Source organism: Chrysemys picta, chromosome 1 (assembly GCF_011386835.1).
Source record: "Chrysemys picta bellii isolate R12L10 chromosome 1, ASM1138683v2, whole genome shotgun sequence".
NCBI classification, from domain to species: domain Eukaryota; kingdom Metazoa; phylum Chordata; order Testudines; family Emydidae; genus Chrysemys; species Chrysemys picta.
The window spans coordinates 339,311,726-339,337,730 of record NC_088791.1 but is presented as its reverse complement, the minus strand read 5'-3'; the positions used below and the strand labels follow the sequence as shown (position 1 = coordinate 339,337,730).

Here is a 26,005-nt window from a genome sequence, read left to right as displayed (position 1 = left end):
CAGTTCATCTCCCCCACCTAAACCCCCCAGACTCGCGACCTTAGCTCCCAGCTCAGCTGCAAAAGGGGGCGGTCACTGTCCCAGCCCCCACTGCTGCACCTGAGCCTCCCTGGGGACAGAGAGAGAGAGAGAGAGAGAGAGAGAGAGACACACACAGGCTAGGCTCCCTCCCTGGGACTGAGTCTCAGCCGGCGCAGGCGCAGCTGCCTCCCCACCCCCCCTGGCAGCCCCTCCCCGTGGAGGCGGGGCGGTGCTGCTGCCTGGAGCGGGCACGCGGCGTCCCCGCGGCAGAGCGCAGGCAGCATCTGGCCGCCGCTGGGTGCTCTGCTGCGGAGCGCGCCGCTCTCGGGACGAGCCCAGCTACCAGGTGAGATGCCCAACGCGGGCGGGCTGAGCTCTGCTCTCGCAGGGCCCCTGGCCAGGCACCGAGCGCCTCGCTGGGCAAAGGCACCGCAGTGGGGAAGTGGCCTGAAGATTGAAGGGGGGGGAGGTTGCTGCAGGATCCAGCGTGTTCCCATTTGCATGGGGTGTCCCTCCCCCAGCCTACAAATCCTCCTCCAGGTGCAGGGGGTGCCTGGCTGCCTTGCGGGGGATATGGCTGGAAGTGGCGGGAGGGGGATCTTTTCCCACAAAAGAGCCAGTGTTCAAGGCGAATGAAGAGAGAAATGTGGAGTCTGGCGCCTGCCTGGCTCCAAGTGGGGAGGGGAGCAACTCCCCCTTCCCCCCCGCCTAGTGTCTATTCTTCTGTGGCTGGTTGTGGGTTCTCAGGTTGGGTTTCCATGTGTTCCCAAGTTTGCAGCGTGCCTGTCACGCCGCAGGAGCCCCGGGGAGCAGCAGAAACAACGAGGAGTCCGGTGGCACCTTAAAGACGAACAGATTTATTTGGGCATAAGCTTTCGTGGGTAAAAAACCCACTTCTTCAGATGCAGGCAGGTGTTCTGCCTCCTCTCTGGGCTCTGGCAGGCTGGCGGGTGCTGGGTTAGGGTCTTCAGTTGAACCCCCCCATCAAAACGCAGGTTATTCCACCTTAGCCTGAGACCGTAGGCACATGCAGGGCAAGAGAACTTGGAGTAAGTGCCTTGCTGGTGTTTGCACAGGGATTTCATATGCACGCCTTGCTGCAGGAGCCTTTTCCAAATGTAAACGCAGTATCAACTACCTACAGGAGGCACCAGCCATCACCATGCCAGCCACACCCAGCTGGACTGCAGAACACAAGGAGATGATGCTTGGGCAAAAGTGGTGAGGGGCAGCAGTTCTGGGTGATGATGGGGGAGGGGTCCCAGAGCTGAGGGCCCTCTGCTGATGAGAATCCCCTGCCTCCAGAGGTCCCCAATTCAGGAACACGGCATAGCTAATTAAGCACCTAACTTTAAACATGAGTATTCCCACTCAACTCAACAGTGCTCATGTGCTTCAAGTTAAAGCACCTGCTTAAGTACGTTGCTGAATCGGGGCCTTAGCCTCATGGGTCTGTCTACACAGCAGAGACACCCCTACACACCCGAGACCCTCCCCGCTCGTTGGGTTTCCGGGCTCTGACACTTACACTGCTGTTTTTACCCCTGCAGCGTGAGCCTGAGTCAGTTGATCGGGCTCCGAGATTTGCTGCCGCCAGTCGTTTTTTGCTGTGTGGGCGCCCCTGTGTCACTGGGGGCACCTGCACTTCTGCCAATGGTGGCGCTGCGCCGCGGCTAGCGACAGGGGGGCGTTTTTGGCAAAAAAGCCGAATGTAAATACCCATCCAGAGACCCCCATGTACTGCCCTGTGTTAGGGCAACAATGGGTCCTGCTGCTGCAACCTGTTCTGACCAGGGGTCTATTCACAGCGGTGCTGAACACCCCCACCTCCAGCTGACGTCAGTGGGAGCTGCAGGTGTGGGACACCCCTGAAAGTCAGGCCCCTGTCGTTAAAAAGCCAAGAGCTGCTTGGAGTCTGCACCAACCCTGCTACTGCTGGTGAGCTGAGCCAGAGGGAAACTTTTGGCAAAAAAGCCTCGGATAGACTTCCCCTTAGACCTCTAGGAGCCAGATACGATGCCCGCTCTCTCGGGATCACAGGCACAATGCACACAGCTAATTTACCTGCCTTGCATGTGGTGAAGGGGGGTATGGGTGTGGCTTATATGTTTGGCACTCAGATTTATCACCGAGAACAGGACTGCCTCACTGGGGGGGTGCCGTAGTATTCGCTCCTCGGTGTTCTGAGCCTTGTGGTGCAAGAAAGTAAGCGGTTTGTTTGGGGATGGGGTGGAGGTGAATAATAAGCCATGAAACAGAGGTAAAAGCAGGGCAGTGAGCAGGAAAATTCCTGTTAAATTCTCTGGCTGCTTTTTCTTGCTGCATCTGTCTGGCTGGAGTAGGGAGGAGGACAGGGAAAGTGGTTGTGGACCACTCTGAAAAGAGGTACGTTTCCGGAAAGGGGCAGGGGCGTGTTTGTGTGTCGCCACATGGCTGAGCTGGTGTTTCATCCGGCAGGTGGTGGTGTTCCAGCTGCCCGATTTTTATTGCTACACGGTTGTGTAACCAATTGTGATTTCAGAGAGCCTTGCTGTATGTGCTGGTGCTTGTTAGCATAGCGATCTTCTATGTGGCTGACTTTTTGTGCTTGAGTCAGCACAAGGCGAATTCCCTCTCTAGGTAACAGATGACTCCGGCTGGAATTACGTGCACAAGTAACACCACCTGCTGCTAGGGCCTACAGCCAGATCATCCCAGGATTGGACCCTTGGTGGCAGTCATGATGGAAAGTCAAAGACAAAAGAGTTGGCAAAGAGCTAAGAACCAGGCATCTGATCTGGGAAGGTGCAGAGCTCCCTTGGCTCCTATCAACTTCTGTGGGTGGGCAGTCAGTGTAGCATGCTGGCCAGATGTGTGTCTGTCCAGCTGCGTGGCAGATCTACAGAGAAAGGCCACTGACTGCTGTTCACAGCTAATGAAGTTAGTCCTTATGCTTAAGTTGTAGAATCTGTGCTCTGAAGCTAAAGATCCAAGGTTTGATCCCTGTTGACGGCCCCTCCAGGGAGGCGATTACGCTTCGCACCTTGCAGGACTGTTCCTTGGAAGAGGTGCAGTTGGTGTACTTTGTAGCACTCAGCTGAGCTAAAGGAGAATCTCCATTAGCCTTTAGCAGTACAGGATCTATGACCCAAAGTTGAATAGTTATAAATATGTGCTGTAGAGGGCAGCAGTGTGTGTGCATGTGCATGCTTGCATGCACACACACCAGTATATTATGTGTTTGTTCTCTAGCTATGCACATATTACATGCATGCTTCTTATTTGTTTGACTAGTAGGGTAGTAGTTGTTTTTTGAAACATGCGCTGTTTGTCCAGACTCCTTTTCTCTGCTCCTCCACTCTCTTCTGCCAGAGAGCTGCATAGACGAAGGGCACAGCAGAAGTGAAACTGAAAATACAGGGCTGGGTTATTCTTGAGGTAGCCCATCTGGATGGTGACGAAGTGAAACTTCCCACAGACCGATCAACGGTCTGCTAGGCCGCTGGGCCAGGACTGTATTGTGCTAGCAATGGCCTCCCCACCCCATTGACTTTCCCCAGCATTTTTTCTGAGGTTCCTGTGCTAGATAAACCACTACCCAGCTGTTGCCCTTTTCCCCAAATTATTTAGTCTGTGCCTGGCTTTTACAGTAGCAAGCGCAGTCAGAGGTGCTATTATACCAGAATTGAATATGGAGTCCCTGAACTGCCCATCTATCTAAGGTTGTCATATGGCTCCCATCACTGCGGTATCTGAGTGCCTCACAATCTTTTAATGCATTCATTCTCCCAACACCCCTGTGAGGTTATGGAAGTGCTGTTATCCCCATTTTACAGGGGGTGAACTGCAGCAAAGACAGGCTAGGTGACATGCCCAAGATCACACGGGACGTTTGTAGCAGACCAGGCAATCAACCCTGATCTTCCACGTTCCTGCTGCTGGTCCTGTGGGCCTGCCTGTGCATGCATGAAACGGTTTAGGAGGAGACCCTTTACATCTGTGAAGGCAGGAAAATTCACACTTTTGGAGCATAAAGGTCGGCATGTTCCATGAAGGGAAGGGCACCTTGGAAAGCTTTCTGCTCAAGGCATATTACATTTCTGACTTCGCATCGTGCAAATGTAATTTCACTTCTGTCACCCGGGCGATATCCAGCCACATCGCCTAGCTAAGGGACGGCTTTGATTTTACCTCTTTGTAAAATAACAGAACACCTAGAACTGTTCTCAAAGCCGGTCCGCCGCTTGTTCAGGGAAAGCCCCTGGCGGGCCGGGCCGGTTTGTTTACCTGCCGCGTCCGCAGGTTTGGCCGATCGCGGCTCCCACTGGCCGCAGTTCGCCACTCCAGGCCAATGGGGGCTGCAGGAAGGGCGGCCAGCACATCCCTCGGCCCACGCTGCTTCCCGCAGCCCCCATTGGCCTGGAGCAGCGAACCGCGGCCAGTGGGAGCCGCGATCGGCCGAACCTGCGGACGCAGCAGGTAAACAAACCAGCCCAGCCTGCTAGGGGCTTTCCCTGAACAAGCGGCGGACAGGCTTTGAGAACCACTGACCTAGAAAATCAACAAAACCTCCTCACATTAAGAGCCTGATAGATTCTGAGGCTTTAGGTCGGGCCCTACGAGAATGTTCAGATTGTCCTTCCCTGACTTTTGAGTGCAACCCTAACTCTGGCCACTGGTGCATGTTAGTTACCATACAATCTCTAGTTGCATGCTCACAGCTGGTTATTTCCAGGATTCCCTGCCTCATTCCCTGAGAACTGTCTACCCCAGGTCCTTTTCTGCAGAACTGTCACTTAGCCAGTCAGTTCCCAGCCTGTAGCAGTGCCTGGGATTCTTCCGTGCTAAGTGCAGAACTCTGCACTTGTCCTTGTTGAACCTCATCAGATTTCTTTTGGCCCAATACTCTAATTTGTCTAGGTCACTCTGGACCCTATCCCTACTCTCCAGTGTATCTACCTCTCCCCCCAGCTTAGTGTCATCCGCAAACTTTCTGAGGGTGCAGTCCCCAGGGTCAAATCCCTTAACTCAAGCAGGGGGATAGCGGGCAGCCTCTTCCCTTCCCCCCTCAACTCTAGTGCTGTCAGCCCCTCCTCACATCTTACGACTATCTCAAGAAGAAGCCTCCTCTAACTGCATCCTATAGGATATGACCCTGGGGATGGGGTCCTGAACATCCTTCTCTTGTGCTCTGGTGTCACAGGGCAGGCTCTCTCCCCAGCATCCCAAAGTCTTGTGGGAAGACCTAGGAGCACGGGAGGCGGCAGAAGGCCTGATCTACTACACAGGGATAAAAGACCTCCAATCTCGCAGGGTCCCAGAGCTCAGGCTGCAGCCCAAGCATCTACACAGTGATTTTTCAGCCCTGGAGTCCAGGCCTCAGGAGACCCAGGCCAACCGCAAGTTTTTATCCCTGGGTAGACATAGCTTTAGGGGCCCGGACAGTGCATGGATGCAGCAGTGAGAGCTGCTCCCACTACCCTGACTCAAGCACTTCCAGTTGATTAGAGACAGTGGGCCAGGATTGCACCAGGGGAGAATGGGGGCAGCTCTATTGAGTTCTTTGGAGCTACCTTGATTTGCACTAGCTGAGATTCTGTGTGTGTCCCATCCCTCCCGTTCCCCACTGCAGCAAAGTTAGCCCTTTCCTGCCCTTCTGTTTTCTGATTCACCTCATTGCTGTGTGTGTAACTGGGGCCACTTTAATACTGACCTTGTGCTAAATCTAAAGCAAACCTCTGCTGGAGTAGAGTCATTGTGTTAAACAATAGGCCTGATTCTCCAGCCTCAGGATATGGGGAACTCCCCTTGACTACAATGAAACCAGGAATTACTACCTTCATGCTTCTGACCTAGCTCTTCTCCACCCCTTTTCTTCAGCAGGGGGTTTTCTCCACCTGCCCCCAAAAAGATTTTCTTTATTGGGAAGAGACTAGGATTTCTTTTTCTTTCCCTTTAGATGTAGCTTGTTATTTTCCCAGCCTTCCCCTTGGCGATGTGGATTGACACTTGCCCTCTGGTTTTTATTAAACTGCTGCTACAAATCACTGCACCTGTCTTGGAATTACTGTGGGGTTGGGGAGCCTGCATCCTTAGGGCTAGAGAAGATACCTTTGCAAGGCCTAGTCATACTCACCAGGGGTCTAGCTGGATGATGATCTGGGCATGGGACCTGTTTGTTGGATGATCCAACTCCAGTTATCTTCAATGGAAGTTGGACTGGGCCCTTGGTCTACTCTGGAGCAAATGTGCTATGTATATTTATGGTGTATTATAGGTGGTTTATGATAATAATACACTGACTTTTTCCCCCTAGAAAGCATCATGCGATGTAATGTCTTTTTCTATCCCCTGATACGCCCAGAGGTGGTGAATTTTTATTACTTGTGCCATGTATTATCCCACCATATAATTATATCCTGCTCCTTTTAAGCATTCCAGGCAGTGTAACTCTAAACCTATTTCTTCACCAAGTGTCCTAATGCTGTGGCACAGTGTCTGAGTACCCAGGCCAGGAGAGGGCATTCAGGTAATTTGGGAAAGCCCTTCCCTCTCCTTAGTAGTGTCAAGGGAGGAGAGCCGTGTGTTTGTGACCTGCCGTTGAGGAACAGAGAGGGTTTTTTCCTGTTGTTACTTGGGAGGACCATGTAAACTGTAACTCTCTAGATTCCCAGAAGAAAGATTACCTTCAAATGGAGTTAGGTTCAGTGTGTGTATCAATAACTTAAGGGTGAAGAAACATTGCAGCGATATTATCCCCAAACTAAGAATTATAAACACAGGAAATTTAGAGTTAGAGTTGCACTTAAAAGCAATCCAACTATGCTCAGGAAAGGAATTCATAGTAAGGACCCAAAAAACCTTAACTCTGCCCTGTTGGAGGCAATGCGGCATAGTGGATGGAGCACCGGACTGGGATTCAGGAGAGAGCTCGGTGCTATTCCCAGCTCTGCGAATGACTTGCGGGGTGATATTAGGTGAGTCGATTCACCACCAGTTGCCTCAGTTTCCCAATCTGTACAATAGGGATAATGATGCTGACCTTTGTTGCACTGAGATCACTGGATGGAAAGTGCTACATGACAGCTAGGTAGTATAATAACAGTGTAATGCAATGACCATCCAATTGTGATTAAGACACCCTAGTGTGTGGCTTTGTGTTGGCTGCTGAGCCAGGTGTGTGCTCCGTGTGGGGGTGACGAATGCCCCTGAGTGAGCCTGAAGTGAAAACATGATGGAGACAAGGCATGTGTGTTCTCCTGTGGGGCAACTAGGCGAGCTCAGCCTCTGACGGGTATAGGGCTGACCCTGCCTCGTTACCCTGCATTAAGCTAAAATGCCTTGTCGCCATGTGTTTTCACCTGGAGATGGCTCACAGGCATTAGCTCCCCCCAGGTAAAGCACACACCTTTCTGAGCAGTGAAGACAAGGCCTGTGTGGTCCCAGAGTCAACTGTTTCTAAGGGTCTGGTCTGAGGGCTGGATACAGGACACAGCTGGTTCTGTTTTACCCACAATCTTTGGCCTTCCTTTCCTCAGCTGCTTGAAAGTTTCTGATCTGTTCTGTCCCCATCCTCATTCCCACTGTAGGGCAGAGAGAATCCCTTTAAAAATATATATATATATATTCAGCCCCTCCAGGCGTTCAACAGCAGCTTCTTGCCCCAAGAAAAACCCTCTGACAGCTACGCCTTCCTTAGCAAGGCCTTGTCCCGGAAAGCCCAGCACAGTCAGGCTGCGCAGAGCTGGTTTTACCAGTTTTCTAGGGCTGTGTGAACAGTGCTCCAGGGGGTACCGGCTGGCTTACAAAGCAGCCAATAAGCAATTAAGAGCTTGATCCTGCAGTTCTTATGCAAGTACAACTCCCATCAAAGTGAGTGGGAGGCTTGCTCAGGTGAAGGTTGCAAGATCAAGCCCTTATGCAAGGTGCCCAGGTGCCTTGCACCTGTTGCTGGGGTCTAGTATCAGCCCGTGCGGCTATGAAGCTGCCCGGCTGATTGTTTCCTAGACTCTTCTTGGCCGTGTCTCACAGCAAGGTGCTGTTACTCCAGTGACATTTATATGGTGGGGGGAGTTAACAGAATTAGTGGTCATGAGAGAGGCTGTTGTAATCAAAAGCAAACTTCTCCAGTGCCTGGGGAAGTGAAATTCTCCAACTTGTCACGGGTAAGTCTCAGGGGATCCTTGTGACTTGCTTGTCTTCTGTAGGGATGCTGCAGGCACATGGGGTGCTTAGAGACACTCTCTGGCCTTTTCCCCCACTGAGAGAAGGTGTAAATTCCTGTCAGCATCCACTGAGGATACCTTTAGTCACATGTGTCTGACGACGTGGGTATTCACCCACGAAAGCTCATGCTCCAATACGTCTGTTAGTCTATAAGGTGCCACAGGACTCTTTGTTGCTTTTTGAGGAAACCTTGGTTCCTTTGTTTAAAAGAGCTGTAGCTGGGGTTCTCCACGCCCCCGACAAGGGGAAGATAACCTAAGTACCCTCCCGCAGCCTGTTAGGACTGTCAGCAGGGCTTCTTGTGTTTCTTTGTGTTATGGTAGAAGCAGGGGGCCCCGGCGGAGATGGGGGCCCCGGCGGAGATAAGGGCCCCATTGTGCTAAGTGCTGTAAGTGCACATAGTAAGAGACCCTGGAGAGGTGACAGTGCAAACAGACATAGGAAGTATTATCTCCATTCTACGGGTGGGGAACAGAGGGTACGGTCTACAGTGTGATGAAGGAGCCCCGGTATGGCTCACGGCTGCCCAAGTCAGCTGATTCGGGCTCCTGGGGCTTGGGCTGGGAGACTATAAAATGTCCGGGTTTTGGGACCCTGCGAGGGGGAAGCCTGAATGTCTACACTGCAGTCTTATAGCCCCGCAGCCCCGACCCTCCCACCAGCCTGAGTCAGGGGACCAGGGCCAGCCACAGGTCTTCTGTCGCCGTGCAGCCATGCCCTCAGGGTCTGAGGGCTTGTCTATACAAACTTTTGTTTGTGGCAAGCTGGGGTGTCAGTTTACCTCGCACTAGTTTGCCATGCACTACGTGTCCAGGGTCACGTCGTGGATCCTGCTGCCACGCACTGAAAGCTCCCTCGTGCACTTTGATCTACTTGGGAACAGGAGTGGACCAAACTGCACTAGGGAACTTCAAGTTCACAGCAGACGCCCAGGGCAAGGCAGTTACAACCTCAGCTTGCCATGAGCGAAGAGTCTGTACAGACAAGCCCCGAGACTGTGGGTACATCTACTGCGCTGTACACCCGGGTCTGTGGACTTGTACTTTTGTGCTCCCAAACCCGAGCTGGAGTGTCCACACTGGCTTGTAAATCTGGGTTTACAATTTCTGGACTAGGGCCTCACAGCCGTACTAATACGTCCATATTTGACTATGCAGATCTTCCGACTCAGGTCTGTGGTGTGAGCTGTGTCCACATTGCAAAATGACAGGGTTTGGACCCGAGTCACAGTGGGACTTGGGCGCTGATCCACGCCCCTAGCAGAGTTTTAGGACACAGGACCTGAATGCTCGCTGGCCTGACTCAGACTCATTTGTGTGGATGGAAAAGGGGCGTGGGCTCAAACCTGAGTCAGAGCCCGGGCTTAGTGTGCAGTGTGGCCATAACCTAAGTGACTTGCCCAAGGTCACACAGGGAATCTGTGGCAGAGCCAGGAATTTAACCCAGGTCTCCTGGACCGGGTCCAGTGCCTGAACTACAAGGCCTCTTTTCCTCTCTTAGGGACTGTTGTGAGGGGAACTCCTGACCCATAGGAACTATTGCTCAGAGATCAGCCTGACCCCAAACCCTTGGTCCAAACGAACTCCCAAGCTTTAGGACAGGTGGATCCCAAGTTTGTAGCTCAGGTCTGTCTCTGCTTTTGTTGTTTGTAGGTCGCTGTGGGTCTTTCGAGATTCTGTAAAATGTTCTGCTGACTTCACTAGGGGTGGGAGGAGGTACTGGCTATGCTAAATTGCTTTAGATTAGCAGAAGTCTTTGAAATATGTTGAGTTAAGCCCTCCTCACCCTGGCCCATGCAGACGGCTGCTTCTTATCCACACAGGGATAAGACTCCTGTGGAGTCCTGGATAAATCTTTTTAACACCACCTGTAAAGTTTATTCACAATGGCAGGAGATGGGACACTAGATGGGGGGTGGGGGGGCAGGCAGGGCTCTGAGTTACTACAAAGAACTCTTTCCCAGGTATCTGTCGTCTGGGCGTTTCCCACATGCTCAGCGTCTAACTGGTCTCCATATTTGGGATCCGAAAGGAGTTTCCTCCCAGGTCAGATTGGCAGAGACCCTGGGTTTTTCACCTTCCTCTGCAGCGTGGTCCTGGGTCATTTGCAGGTTTAAACTAGTGCAAATGGTGGATTCTCTGTAACTTGATATCTATAAATCATGATCTGAGGATTTCAGTAACTCAGTCCCTAATCTCTGGCTATCACAGGAATGGGATGGGTGAGGTTCTGGGGCCTGCAACGTGCAGGAGGTCAGACTAGATTATCAATGGTCGGTTGTGGCCTTAAAGTCTGTGAGAAGCAGCCTGTCGCCTGAGTAACTGTTCGAGGCCTGATTCTCTCTCTAGTTACGCGTGGGAGCAAGGTGCCGTGTGGCTGTCAGGGAGGTGACTAGCGCACAAGGCCTGCAGGGGGATTGCTGCTATGTGGTTAAAGTCTCTGTACGAGGAGTTACCTGAGCGAACAGAGGAGGGTTTATAAAGGGGCAGTGGCACCAGAACAGGTAGGTGACTGTTCTGCTCCACTAAAGTTGCCCCAGAGTTGCTGTAAAGTGAGCGTCTGTCATCGGAAGAGACAGTGAAAGGGAAGAGCTGGCCAGTACCTTGCCATGATGTACAGCTCAGGGTGGGTGTGTTTAGCAGCTAGCAAAGCCCAGGCGTGCTGCTCTGGGCCGCCATGTTGAAGGGAAATGCTAAGGAGAAGCCTCAACAAACCCTTCCAGGAAAATGCCCCGCCACGCTGCACCCTGGGCAGGGGCATGGCGCCTGCCACGCCCACGAATCCTAGTGGAGGGCATGTGGCCACGCCCACGTGGGCTGTGCGTGGGTAAGGGAAACCGTGGCAGGGTCCTGTGCGGCCCATACCCAAAACGATGAGTCACCGCGTGCGGCGCGGCTCTTTGCTGTAGATGCCCCCCAGCCACAACCAAGGGCATGCCCCCATTGCATCTCATAGGCAGGGCCTGGTGTGCCTTCCGTGCCATGCACCTGCACATGTGGCCTTAACGTGATCGGTTCTGATCCTCAGACTCTCTCCTCAGCCCGGCACGTTCTCCCTCCATCCTGACGGGGGCGGCCAAAGGATAAATGCACGGCTCCGTAGTGGGAATGCAGGCACTGCCGTCCAGCATGGTGTGAGCTGTGGAGTGCGGAAAGGGCAGGAAGAACTCGTCAGCCCGGAAACATGGGCTGGGGCTATGTACTTTGCAGGCCCTCCCTGAGAGTCTACTCTGTATCTAGCAGACTCTCACCGAGGGCCTGGCTCGGGGGAGGTTTTACACTAGAGTTGTTGGGCGAGCCAGAACATCCTCAAACGCTGGGGGAGAGCCTTAGATGTGGACTTTGTGACTAGTCTATGAGGGTTGAGCTAAAACCCTGGATGCAAAGATCCTGGAACTCTGGGAATGTCCTGAACCGGAGGTGACCTGGGCACCTCCGTGGGTCTATAGTGCTGCATAATTTAACCAATGGGGAAAAAATCCATGGCCCTGCCACACCTGCGGGTGAGGAGGAAAACCTCTGAGGGCAGTCCTGCAAGGATGCAGAGCCGGATAGACAGAGCACGTATCACCATGGTGATTAAGCCAATTTACATAGCTATCAACTCTTAATTAGGGGACTGCACCCATTGTAGATACGCCAAGCCTATGTTGGCACTTGGCAATGAGTCACTACTAAAGGTTGAGCTGGGCAAGTGCTTCCCCATGAGTCTGACAGCTTGGTCTTCCTTCTCTCCGTTTTCATTTGAAAGGAGAATGAAACTCTCTCTAGCCTTTGGAGTTTCAAGGAAAGCCTTCATGATGTGACCTGCGGCAGGGACGTCTGCCTGAGTCTGCAGACAGCCTAGAACTTCCTTGTATCAGGAAGTGCCGTGGTGTGGTATGTGTCAAATGCTGTCCATAGTAGTGGCCATTAATGTGTCCTATCAACTCTTCAGTGTTGTGATCATAAAGCAGTGATCTATGATCTCTTTGGCACTGAGCTAGCAGCATGCATGTTTACGGCTCTATAAATGATTGTTACAATAATGGGACCAACGGCAATTGGAGTATGGGCGTAGCCATGTGCTATAGTTTATCTATGCTAGGAATTCTCTGGAACAGTGAAACTTCGGTTATCTGAACCCCAGACCTCTCAGTCCTGGTCCCCAAAGTCCATTACTTCCACTAAAAACTCTCCCGCCCAACCTGAACCATTCCCCTTGCCCTCGTGCCATTCAGAGAATTGAGGCACGTGTCGAATGTCTAGACCGGTGGCTCTCAACCTTTCCAGACTATTGGACCCCTTTCAGGAGGCTATTTGCCTTGCGTACCCCCAAGTTTCACTGACATTAAAACCTACTTGCTGACAAAATCAGATACAAAAATACCGAAGTGTCACCGCGCACTATTACTGAACAATGGCCGACTTCCTCATGTTTATCATATAATTATAAAATAAATCAACTGGAATATAAATACTGGACTTACATTTCCACGTATAGTATATAGAGCAGTATGAACAAGCCGTATGAAATTTTAGTTTGTACTGACTTCGCTAGTGCTTATTATGAAGCCGGTTGATGTACCCCCGGAAGACCTCCGAGTACCCCTGGTATGCGTACCCCTGGTTGGGAACTACTGGTCCGGACTGGTGTTACTGTGTAGGGGCCCAGTCCTGCTCCCTTTGCAGACAATGAGGCTCTTTCCATTAGTTTTAATGGGAGATTCTTTTGCAGTAGACAACACAAGTGTATGTTCAGCCCACACCTACAAGGACAACATGTATTGCCAAGGGTAACCCATGTGGGTACTAACAGGGAGTTCCTGGGAAACAGCCACTGCAAAGGAAATCATGAGTCAGGGGATGGCTAGTGCTTACAATAGGCTAATAAGTAATTAGGTCTGCCAGATGCCAAATGATTTAGACCATAAGCTCTTTAGGTCATGAACCTAGGGCTGAACAGAGACTCTGGGAGTATCACAGTTCCATTACCCCAGCGCAGAAAAGAGACTCAAAGGCCTTTTCCTCTTGGTCTTGGGCGTCATTGGGTGGAGAAGGGGTGTGCGTATCCAGGCAATCTGAACGTTGATGGGAAGAGATGTTTGTATATAGGGGGTCTGAATACCCTCCAGGTCAGAGTCCCCAGCCATTTTCCCTCCCAGAATATAATGATCACCCAAATGCTCGTTTGTGACACTCCCTCGTGTCTTGTCTCAAACCGGATTGAAAGCTCTCTGGGGTAGGGACTGTCTCGGTGTCTGTACGGTGAGGCCTGGAAGAAGATTCCTGTAATTTACCAGCGCTGTGATTTGTTACAAGCCCTGGGGAGTTACGGGCATGCTCCAAATGTGTGCTTCATGGGCTCACTCTTTCTTTCACAGCTCCTGCTTGTAATTATTAACTGGCTTGCCATGAAGCAAGTGGGTCAGGGCCACCGAGAGCACAGAGGGAGGAAATGAGCAATTGATACGCCAAGAAGTGTGTTTTTCAAGGGGGGTTTATCCCTCTGCAGAGCTCAGGAATAGATCTTTCTTTACTGGTTGTATGCTGCACCTTGAGCGCTAGATCAAAAGTCATGGGCGGGGGGGGGGATCATAACAGCTTCTCCCATGTTCTGATCTGTGCTTAATGCTTTGGAGCAGCCCTCGAGGCCGCGTGTGCTGTATGTGCAGCTTCTGTGCACAGCAAAGAGAAACGGTCATCGGAGATGGGCAAATTATGGCCTCTCCATTGGGGTGAGCGGAGTGGAGCCAGGAAGGAGAGGGACCCTTCCCGTCACACCAGGCTTTAGGGGAGCTAGGCAGAGTGTTTGCTCCCTGGGCATTCAGGGGGAAGAGCTACGCTCCATGCCAAGCTCCCGCTGCAGATCCCTCCGATACTGGAGCAGGGTTAATGGGTTAGTTCCCACTGGGGCCACTGCCCAGCTGCTACTGCACAGACACAGAGGGTAGCTAATGCCAGCATTGTAGTGGGGGGTGGTTTAGGCATCTGGATGTGCTGAGCTGTGTGGGTCTCGGGTTATTTGCTCTTTTAGGGGGCTGAAGCACCCTGCTCCTACGCATGGCACAGAAGGAACTCCTGACCCTTCCCCCGACAGAACAGCTGGGAAGGAAGGCGTGGGACTTCCTGCCCTGCACAGGTTTCTCTGGTGTGGGAGAGAGGTTGTTGCCGACAGGTTTAGCTGATCCAGACAGGTTAACTGGGCTGGAAGGAGCCGGGAGTTTCGTGGGAACTTGTTTGCTGCTTTGAGTTTGGCTTTTGCCCCTTCCGCAAGGTTCCCCCTGAATTTCAGACTCCAAGAACCCCCAGATCTCCAAAGGGAAGGGGACTGGTCTTGTTGGTGCAGTGTGGTCTAGCGGGTACAACACCGGGCGGGGTCTCTGCACTCCATGCTCTGCCGCTCACCTCCGGGGCGTCCTTGGGCAAGTCACTTCACCTCTCTGGGTCGCTGTTTCCCCCACCGATTCCTTGCCTGTCTTGTCTAATTACATTGTATGTGTGTGTATGTACGTATGTACAGCACCCAGCTCACTGGGGTCTTGATCTCAGTTGGAGGCTTCTGGTAGATGCTACTGTATGGCAGATACGTGTGCCCCGTGGCACTTCTTCATCCCTCCCCCTCTTTTCTACACCATGCAGCTCTTTCACCGGAAGGTGGTTTTAGTGTTACAAATTGGACGGCGGCACAGAAAGGAAGCTGTGGTTTGAGCGTAGCACGTGGCGGCAGGGTGTGAGGCAAACGGCTATACTTCAGAGTGCACGAGCCATGGGACCACATCATCGATATCTCATAGCAGTGGTCTAGGACTTTATATTGTAGGAGCACTGCGCATATACACCTCATCGGCAACAGCGTGGCGGGGGGAGGGAGGTTTTATCCGCACTTCACAGGTGGGTGCTGTCAAACAAGAACCTGGTTTTTCTGACATGCCGAGCAGACGCAATTCCACTGCTATCACTCCCATCCGGCACCAGGCAGGCAGACGATGAGCTGGGTTTTCCGCTTTTCTGCTAGATGCTTCTGTCCGTAGCCTTATTCTCCTAACCGGCTCTCATTCCACGTGTGTGTTTCATCCACCCTGTGGTGTCCTCACTGTTATGCAGATTGTGAGCTCTCTGGGGCAGGGCCTGTCTTCCTGGTGGCTTGTCTGTGTAGCATCTAGGACTACGGGAAACTGGTCCTTGCTTGGAGGGTCCTTTCTCTTCCACGGTGGAAAGCACCATCGTTTTCCCTGTCACTCAAGCCCATAATCTTGGCTTTGTCTTTGACTCTGCCCTCATCTTCCATCCCTACGTCCAGGCTGTGTCTCCAGCTGTCACTTCTTCCTGCGCAACCACTCAGCAGTCAGACCTCGGCTCTGTGCCCATGCTGCCAAAGCGCTTGTCCAAGCCTCCATCATCTCAGGGCTTGACCTCATCTCCTGCTCTTTAGCCTGGCTGGCTCCCGCCATCCCTCCAGCCCATTCACAATGCTGCAGCTAAGATCGTCGTCTTGGCCTGTCACTCTGACTGTCACCTCATCTTTAAATCCCTCCATCGCCCCCTTCACCTCGTCAAACACACCTGGTCCTCACTTACAAAGTCCTCTGCAGTTCACCCCTACTTTTCCTCTCCATCCTGTTATCTTCTCTCCCAGAGATTCGAGCCTCTATTGCCTGAGTCTGCCTTTCTTTGGCAAGCGCTTTCCTGCTTTCTCTCCCGTACGAGTGGGAAGAGCTCCCAGTCACAATCCATAAAACCACCACCACCACGCCCTAGTCTCAGTCCCAGAATACAGGCAGGAGACTGCAACTTGCAAAATAAATACGTTGCTTTTACTCAGTGCTTTTCATCAGTAGATCGCAAAGAAGGCCAGTATTTGCGATCTCCATTTGACTAGATGGGGAAACTGAGGCACAGGGTGGGACATGACTTGCCGGAAGTCACCCAGCAGGCTAGTGGCTGAGCTGGAAGACACTGAAAGCTCCTTGAGGCACGGACCAGCTTCTTGTTCTGTGTTTGTACAGCACCTTGCACAATGGGGTCCTGCTCCTGACTAGAGCTCCTAGGTGGTACAGTCGTACAATAATAAATAATCCCCCCCCCCCCCCCGAGTCTGCTGAGGTCCAGTCCAAGGATCTGTCCACTAGCATACCCGCCTCTACTGCTAACTGCAGGAAGCATCGGTGCTGAGGGGCTGAGCATTGTGCACATCCTGTCAGATTTTTTGTTCTGTCTCTCACCCTGTTTGTCCGTGTTCCCCTGTTCTGGCTTGTGGTTCAGACTGTCAGCTCCGTGGGCCAGGGACCATCACTTACCATACGTTTGCACAGTCCCTTGCACAACAGGGCTTCCCTGGTTGAGGCCTTCAGGTGCTGTTGCAGTAGAAGGGTTAAATAACCATGAAAGCCCGTGAAGTCAATGGGAGACTTTCTGCTGCCTGTGGTGGGTTTCGGATCAGGGCCTAGGACTGCATCATTGCAATGGCTTCTCCTTCAGCATCTCTCGGACAAATAGCAGCTCCTAGGAGATAGCAGCACGTCACTGGGGGTCTGGAACTGTGTACCAGCAGTGTCCGCGGGCTCTGTCCAGCTGATGAGGATGAATGCCAAGGAATGTGCCCTCCAGTGACTCCCTAGGAGGAAGTGCTTCTTGGGCGGAGGATATCCTGCCATTGTCAGAGCTGTGCATGGAGCTCGGGTCCTGCTCTTTCCGCATATCCCCAGTGCTGATAAGAGGAGGGAGCGACATGTGTGGCAAGGCAGAGTGCCCCTGTGGAAATGCTTACACCAGCTCTGCGTACGGCGGGGGAGGCGTAGCGCAGGGACAGAGAGGAGGTGCAAACGGCCTCCCCCATGCAGGGGTGACTGGGGCTGCCCCAGCCCCGAAAGCTGCCCTAACTCGTGCCCCTATTTCAAATCCCCCTGTGGGGCCTTGTGTGACCCATCTCAGGGCTGTGAGTCACCTGCTTACCACCTGCCTCCAGCACAAGGGAGTCTTGTCTGTACAAGCTGGGTGTCAGCCCCCTAACACAGCCAGCCTGTCAGCCACTCTCCTCTGCGCTCCGCCAGCCCCCCTTTGCCTTGCAGGTTGATAACAGATGCACCCCAGTCTGAGTCCCTTCAAAGTCCCAATCCCTGGATACCCACAGAAATCCCACATCCTGTGTTCCCAGTGGAACAGCGAACCCTGGTTTTACGTTAGATCATCGCTCCTGTGTGACACACAGCACTCGAGTTCAATTATAAAATGAAAGGAAATGTATTTAAGAAAGAAATGAGGTTCAAGTAATAACCCGTAGGAGAGATGGGAAAATGGTTAAGGAGAAAGCAAAATCGTAACACACTTCTAGAGACTAATCTTAACTAACGATTAACCTCTCAGCTAAAGAAGTTGATCTCACCCAAAGTTCTCTTCAGCATTTGCCACCAAGCCTGACTGAGATCCCTTTTTCCTGAAGCAAACTTGCTGTCAGTTTACCTCCTAGGTGAAGGATGCCAGGGTGTCTGCACACCTGAATATACTTTGTTGTTCACCTCAAGATAGGTTCCCCCTCACCTCCCGCTGTTTACCTCAATAGGTCCCCCCCCACCATCCCTCACTGGTTACCTCCTCCTGCCAGCTCTTTGTTAGCATTTGACTTAGACTGCTCAGAGACTTCAGTGGAATGCTGAAGGCCCCCGGAGCTTCTTCCGCTTCTGGTCTTTGGCTGCAGTTCGGCGGTGTGGGGTCCTCCCGCCCCGGGACCCACCGCCGAAGTGCCGTGTCTTCGGCAATTGAGACCCCAGGCCCCCTGAATCCTCTGTGCGGCCCTGATATACCCAGCTCCCCATCTGTTCCCACACACAAATCTTGCAATGGGGATGATGACACAGGCTTTCATTAGACATCTTACACAACCCATTTGGTGAACTAGACTGTAAATACCAGGCACAGGGGATCCCTGTAACCCTTATGCACTCCCGAATGCAACTTGCAGAGGGCCTAAGAAGTCTCCCAGGTCACAGCTTGGCATGGCATAGAATCACTGAGGAGCAAGTCTGCCTTTGCATGCCCCCTCCTGCCCCTCTGGTTCACCTGCATCCTGCCCCAGAGCACCTCCCTGACGTGTGCCCCAGCTATAGAGGCTTGTAAGCATGTCCCGCACCCCCTTTGTGCCAGGCTAACTGGTGCACGGGGCTGCAGGGCCCAGATGGCTAGGGCCCTAACTTGTCCAAACATGTCACGAAGGACCAAATCAGGGTCCGCACTTGCAATGTTAAACAAAACTGGCCCTCAGCAATTTCGAGCATTGTGTCTGCATACACTCACTCTAGACAACGTGTCTGCAAGTGTCTAGCTGTATGTGATGCTAATGACACTGTTGTTGTTAGTAACAGGGTCTGATCCAAAGCCGCCTGAAGCCGGAGAGAGTTTTGCCGTTGATCCCAGTGGGTTTTGGATCAGGCCCCTGGAAACTTTCATTAGAATATCTTAATGCGCTTCACAAACATTAGTTAATGACACTCCACTTTAGTATAAATTGTAGGGTTTTGTGGTTTAAAAAAATCCGTTTACCACACCGGAGCCCACCACAAGTGATTCTGCAGGGATTGATTGATTTGGTTTAAGATTCCGTTGTAAACAGGTTTGAAGTGAAACCTGCCCCCGTGGTGTTAGGAACCCCAATGCTGAACCATTGAGAGCACAGGAGAAACTGGCTACTGAAACTGACTTGAGATGCCTATCAAACAGACAGGCCCGTTTTCATTTGTCTCATCTAGCCACTGGACTGGGACTCAGGTGACTTGAATTCTGATTCTGACACTTGGTTTGAGACTTGGGCAGTTGACCTCTTTGATCCTCAGCGTCCCCTCTCTGTGAAATGGGCACAGTAGTGTTTAACCACTTGATGGTGATGTTAGGAGTCCTAACTAAGTAATGCTTGTAAAGTGCTATGTGTTTGCAAATTATTCTGCAGGCTAGTCCGTGTCAGAGCCTGACAGCATCAGGATTAGAACCCAGGGATTCCTGGTGCCCGTCCCCGAGCTGCAATTTACGAGCTCATTCCACTGCTAGGATAATTCCACACCCCATAAGCCAAGATAGATATGCTATGGCTCAAACAGAAGGGAGGGCTGGATGCAGGAATTCCTAGGTGAAGTTCTGTGGTCTGGGTTATGCAGGAGGTCCGATGAGATGATTGCAATGGTCCCTTCTGGCCTTAGTATCTCTGAATCGTTGAAATAATTTGTCTAAAAGGTGCTGCAATAGTGAAACAAGTGAATTTTGCGCGCACACAAATATTCTCATCAAGAATAGTTTCCCCGGCACTGTGTTGCTGGTTGGCGCTCTTTTGGAGCATAAGCAGGGGCTGGCCACATGCTCCGATTCTGAGCTTTTGTGCTTTAAAACAAAACCCAACAAGGAGAAGGTTGGCCACACAATGTTTCTGCAATTACTATTTTTTAAAATTCCAATGGAAACAGGGTTGAAAAGAAACTTGCCCCAGAGGAAACAAAATGCTTCAGCATTGTGATGCCACAGGAGAAACTGAACGGTGAAACTGATGGGAGACCGCTGTGTGTCACCAGCGGGGATGAAGGTGTAAGATCCAGTGGTCGAAGTGAAGTGAATTGAGATGGGGTTGAAAGGGCCCTGTTTCACAGTGCGAACTTGCTGTGGGATGAGAGCTGGGCACAGTGGAAATCAGCTCTGCTGCTTTAGAAAACGTAAGAGCTGCCAGACACACCACAAGCTATGTAGCAAACATGTTGTTCTCGGCTGTTTGTTGTTGGTCGCTCTCTTCCCACTTCCTCAGAGTTGTTTGTATCCAACAGCAACTGTCTGGTAACGGGCCAGTGATTCGTCTATGTTTCAGTGTGAGGAATGAGGAACTTCTAAGTGTTTTGCAAAGGTGGTTCTAATAAGTGGGAGTCCCGTTGGTATTTGCATCAGTGAGGCGAAACTAGTGACTCTTGGCAATTTCCCTTAGGTTTAACCCCAACACTGCAGGCCAGAAGCCTTTTCAAGTGGAACCCGATTCAAATGAGGTTTACACACGCTTTCTCCACAACATCTACAAAAAAAAAAGCTGTGTCCAGGCAGGGCATTGAGCTGGACTCAGGAGACCCTATTCCCTGCTCTGCAACAGGCCTCTTGTGTGATCACTTAAGGTATGTCTACACTGCACTCTCAGCCTGGGCTCTGACTCAGGTGTGAGCCCAAGCTCCCCTTCCATCCACACCTAAATCAGTCTGACTTGGATTAGTAACCACTCAGGACCTGGGTCCTAGGGCCCGCTGTGACTCGGATCCAACCCCTGTCAATTTGCAATGTGGACGCGGCTCAAGCCACAGATCTGAGTCAGAAGGTCTACGCAATGCAGTAAATTGGGAGGAGTGATAGATACGCTGGAGGGTAGGGACGGGATACAGAGGGACCTAGACAAATTAGAGGATTGGGCCAAAAGAAACCTGATGTGGTTCAACAAGGACAAGTGCAGAGTCCTGCACTTAGGATGGAAGAATCCCATTCACTGTTACAGACTAGGGACCGAATGGCTAGGAAGCAGTTCTGCAGAAAAGGACCTAGGGGTTACAGTGGACGAGAAGCTGGATATGAGTCAACAGTGTGCTCTTGTTGCCAAGAAGGCTAATGGCATTTTGGGCTGTATAAGTAGGGGCATTGCCAGCAGATCGAGGGATGTGATCATTCCTCTCTATTCGACATTGGTGAGGCCTCATCTGGAGTACTGTGTCCAGTTTTGGACCCCACATTATAAGAAGGATGTGGAAAAATTGGAAAGAGTCCAGCGGAGGGCAACAAAAATGATTAGGGGGCTGGAGCACATGAGTTATGAGGAGAGGCTGAGGGAACTGGGATAGTTTAGTCTGCAGAAGAGAAGAATGAGGGGGGATTTGATAGCTGCTTTCAACTACCTGAAAGGGGGTTCCAAAGAGGATGGATCTCGACTGTTCTCAATAGTACCAGACGACAGAACAAGGAGTAATGGTCTCAAGTTGCAGTGGGGGAGGTTTAGTTTGGATATTAGGAAACACTATTTCACTAGGAGGGTGGTGAAGCACTGGAATGGGTTACCTAGGGAGGTGGTGGAATCTCCTTCCTTAGAGGTTTTTAAGGTCAGGCTTGACAAAGCCCTGGCTGAGATGATTTAGTTGGGAATTGCTCCTGCTTTGAGCAGGGGGTTGGACTAGATGACCTCCTGAGGTCCCTTCCAACCCTGATATACTATGGATGTGTCCAGCAATTGCAGAGTGGACGCTCAAGTGCCGGCTTGGAAACACCAAGCGCACAAGCACGGGTCCCACAGACCCGGGTTTACGATGCAGTGCAGACACACCCATAGGGCTGGTCTACACTTGAAACACTCCAGCCGCTGCTGTAGCGCTTCAGTGTAGACACTATCAGTGCCAACGGGAGGGATTCTCCCATCTGTGTAGAGAATCCACCACCCCAAGGGCAGTAGCTAGAATTCTTCCATTAACCTAGCGCTGTCTACCCCAGGGGTTAGGTCGGCTTAACTACATCTCTCAGGGGTGCAGATTTTTCACATCCCTGCACATCGAAGCTGGGTCAAGCTAACTTTTTAGTGTAGACCAGGCCTTAGTCTCCCAGTGTCTCAGTTCTCCATCTATAAAATGGGGTTACCAGCACTGCCCTACCCCCCCGGGGGGGGGAGGGGAGCCTCGGCAGATAAATACAGTCAATACGCCTCTACCCCGATATAACGCGACCCGATATAACACGAATTCGGATATAACGCGGTAAAGCAGTGCTCCGGGGGGCGGGGCTGTGCACTGCGGTGGATCAAAGCAAGTTCTATATAACGCGGTTTCACCTATAACATGGTAAGATTTTTTTGGCTCCCGAGGACAGCGCTATATCGGGGTAGAGGTGTATTGTGAGGTGCTGAGAGAAGCTAGTAAATAGGGGACTACACGGATCATTCTTTTGACCTGCCCAGCACCATCGCTGTGCAGAATCATGGTTGGCAAAGGGCTCCCTGCTCTCATTCTGTGACGGACTCACTCAAGCTGTGCCCTGCAGCGAGGGCTTGGCTCTCCCAGCCAGCTTTTGTTTCCCGCTTTGTGTCTCTAGATTTCCTGGTGATTCTCAGGCAGGGAATGTTTTTCATTTTGCATAATCTCATGTGTGTCCCCTGAAGGAGAACTTCCCACCCAGTTGCCTCTGAGGTGTGAACAGATGGCTCTGTGACCCCGCTCCTCCTTCCAGTGATGGTTAATTCGCCTTCTGCCTGTGCCCTCTTGCCAAGAGCGTAGCAGTGACAATGTGTTTTCCTCCATCTTCCATCATTGGGCAGCTGTGTTTATTTTGCCAGGTACATACCTGTTCCCTCTTCCTTTCCTAGAGCACATACTGGGCATCATCTTGTCATGGCTGTATCCCCACCTTCTGAAGAACGTCCCCATGTTTGCTGAGAGATGGCTTTAATTTACTGATTTGCAAAAATAAAGCTGCTATGTAGATATTTTTGTATGGTACATTTGCTGTCCCATAATATATAAAATAGGGTGTACCGAACCTGCAGCCCACTGACAGGCAGGGTGGGGCACTGGGCCAGAAGGAGGCCTTGATTCTCTTCCTGGATTAGCCACTGACCTGCAGGGTGACCTTGAGCAAATCACTGCCCCACTCTGTGCCTCAGTTTCCCATCCCACTTCATGTCTCACTAGACCATAAGCTCTTGGGGGCAGACACCATCTTTTACTATGTGTCTGTACAGCGCCTAGCACAATGGGGCCATGGTCTTGGTTGAGGCCTCCAGGCAAATAGTAAGAATAATCCCATGGCCACTTGGAACTTCTCAGTGACTCTAGAGCTAGACTTGAACCCAGAACTTGCTGCTTCGGAATCACAGGCCTTTAACACTTTTGCTCCAGGGGCGTCTCCTTCAGGCCTTAGCAATACAGGGTAGAGGTCTGCTCGGACCCCAGTTTAAAACCCAGCCTGAGCCTGACCTGAGTGTGTTGAGTCCTTTTCAGACTGGACCCAGACCCAACGCTTGTCCCTGAACATGTATCAGCGTTGCTGCCTGGTGGGGCTCCCCAAGCCCGTGATCTGTCTCCGCTACCTCCTGCGTGCAGGGTAGGTGCAGCGCTGGCTGTGTGCCTCGCTCCTGCTGGTCGCCGCCACTGCCACCTTGCTGCTGTTGTCAGCACCATCGCTCCTCAGGGCACACACAGCAAGCGAGGTGGTGGTGACAACAGGAGTCCCGTTCTGGACGCTGCACTGCAAGGATTGGAAAGAGTCCAGAGGAGAGCAACACAAATGATAAAAGGTTCAGAAAACCTGACCTGTGAGGAAAGGTTAAAAAACTGGGCATGTTTAGTCTTGAGAAAAGATGACTGATGGGGAACCTGAAAACCATCTTCAAATATGTTAAGGGCTGTGATGAAGAGGACAATGATTAATTCTTCATGTCCACCCATGGTAGGACAAGTAGTAATGGGCTTAATGTGCAGCAAGGGAGGCTTACGTTGGATGTTAGGAAACACTTTCTAACTAGAAGGGCAGTTACGCTCTGGAATAGACTGACCAGCTGTCTGGCAGTGGCTCAGAAGAGCATGTGGACCAACCTCGGGGCAGACTGTGAAGAAGCAGGCCACAAACCCCAGGCTGGTTGAGAGTTCTATTCTTAGATTTCACCAGCCAGTTATCAAGTGTAACTAGGGATGTAAATACTGTTTAAAAAGTTAACCATTTAAATGATTAAAAAATATTTCATTTAAATGGTTAACCGATTAAAGGGCCGGCCGGCCGGCTGGTGTGGCCTGGGCTGGCATGGGGCTGCTGGGGCCGGCCGCCCAGGGGTTAACAGTTAAGATGGGTTAACCAGTAAGACTAATGCTAACCAGTTAACTGGTTAACATTTTACATCCCTAAGTGTAACCTACTCAGGCACTATAACAGCTTTAACATGGAGTCACAAACAGTCCCCTGGGGTGCTCTGATCTGTCTTGCCGCCCAGGTATGCCTGCCTTTGTGATAGATGGTCCCTTACACCACCAATCTCAGCAATATTCAGGTTACTCCCGGTCCCAGCGGACCAGTCACTGATCCCAGGTCAATTGCATTTTAGATCTCATACCAAAGACAACGCTTGTAGCCAATCCTGTAATAAACTATCTAAAGATTTATTATACAGGAAAAGGAAACAAGAGAGGTATTTACAAGGTTAAAGCAGGTAAACATATAAACCCACAAATGAATTACAATCTTAAGTTTCAAAAGGTTATAGAAGCTTCTATAATATGCAAGGTCTATATGTCCTTTATCTACCACTCAGAGTCCAAGCAGCATGGAGATCTAGTCCCCCTTATTAGGGGTTTTCATGGGGGGATAGTCCATCTGGTGTTGAGCCTTCCCTGTTGGGCAGAACACGCAGGGACATCCCCACACTGGTTAATGTCTCTCTCCTCTCTGGTGATTTGCATAGTCAGAGAGGCTCACAGTACAAATGCTCAAATATTACCTTACAGTCTGGGGTGCAAATGTTAGAAGTGACATTAATGCAGGCAGCAACTCACAAGCATTCCGTAAGGACTAAACACATGCGTATAATTCTAATACCCATGTTAACAATTCTAACAGACAGGTGAGCTCGACGGATTCCAACTATGTATTTGTTAGTATTCAGCTGAGGTGTGGGGACCTTGGCATGCGCTGACACCTGGTCTGCCAGTGTCACATAGGCTTCCAACGGAGGTTGTGGCATCCCTGTCAGTGGCGGTTTTTAAGAATAGGTTAGACGAGTACCTGTCAGGGATGGTTTAATTAGGAGATGTACGTAAACCACCTGCAGCGTGGGGTATGGGAGGTGGACTCAGCCTCTTGAGGGCCCTTCCAGCCTAGATTTCTGTCAGTCTATGTTCTGTGTAGAAACCGGGTGAAGTAGTTTGTTTTATGGTTTGGTGGATCTGGTAACACCCAAGCTGTTCTGAGTCTCCCATGAACAGGTGGAAAAAACAAGTTGGCTGACTCACTGCTTGTTTGATTGTGTCTTTAGTGGGGCAAAACATGTGGGAGAGAGGGCACACAAAGCAGTACTGCCTTGCTGTGCGTGTGGTATTTTTCCAGCTTTGTTGAACGTATTTGTTTATAAGGAGGGAATCTGGTCACATGGGCTTCGATCAAGTGCAGAGTTTCCGCTTCACTGCAGACCGCAAACATTGAAAGAGCTCGGGTATTGCTAGCAACATAACGTGAAGCTAGAAAACAAGACACTACGGTTGAAATCAAGGCTCCATTGAAGTCAATGGCAAAACTCCCTCTCACTTCAATGGGACCAGGATTTTCCCCCTATGATCAGCAGGCTAAAGATCTACTAGAAACTTCCTACTGTACCGTGCTGGGATCAGCCCACTGAATTCTAGAAGTTGCCCCAAGTGGCAGGTGTTGTCATGGCAGATTGCATGCGGAGTCATGCCATTCAGCCCAGATGTTGTGCCGTAGGAGCCTGGTTCTGGAGGGGTGGAATTTTTGCAGCGGGAAGAGAATAGCCTTTTAGTTTGCAATCGGACCCTACTTGTATAAGCACTTTAAACAGTTATCCTGGTTTCAGCACTCATGTGTAATCACTACCAGCTGGCAGTGCTGGCTGGCTCCAATGCCCCAAAATCTCTGGAGGCGATAAAGGGAATTCTGTACTATACCTGAGTCATATGATTGACCTCCTCCCAGAAAATGTCTCTCCCATTTTAGCCCTTTCAGCCTCTTAACTGCTGTGCCTCACATCTGGATTCAAGCTGCGTTTTAATGCACCAGTGTTTTAATCCACTGTCTGTGCATCCTATTTC

General features: G+C 51.2%; 1 protein-coding gene across 2 annotated transcripts in view; it reads left to right on the top strand.

The window, feature by feature from the left end:
• Window positions 1–207: 207 nt before the first annotated feature.
• CAPN5 (calpain 5) overlaps window positions 208–26,005 on the top strand; it is a 128,881-nt gene continuing 103,083 nt past the window's right edge. The window contains exons 1-2 of one of the 2 annotated variants that reach the window (XM_065581746.1): window positions 245–367; window positions 20,161–20,341. The gene's annotated coding sequence lies outside the window, so the exon portion shown is untranslated. Of the gene's footprint in view, window positions 368–20,160; window positions 20,342–26,005 lie in introns of both variants that reach the window. The other variant, XM_065581745.1, reaches the window with a different exon arrangement.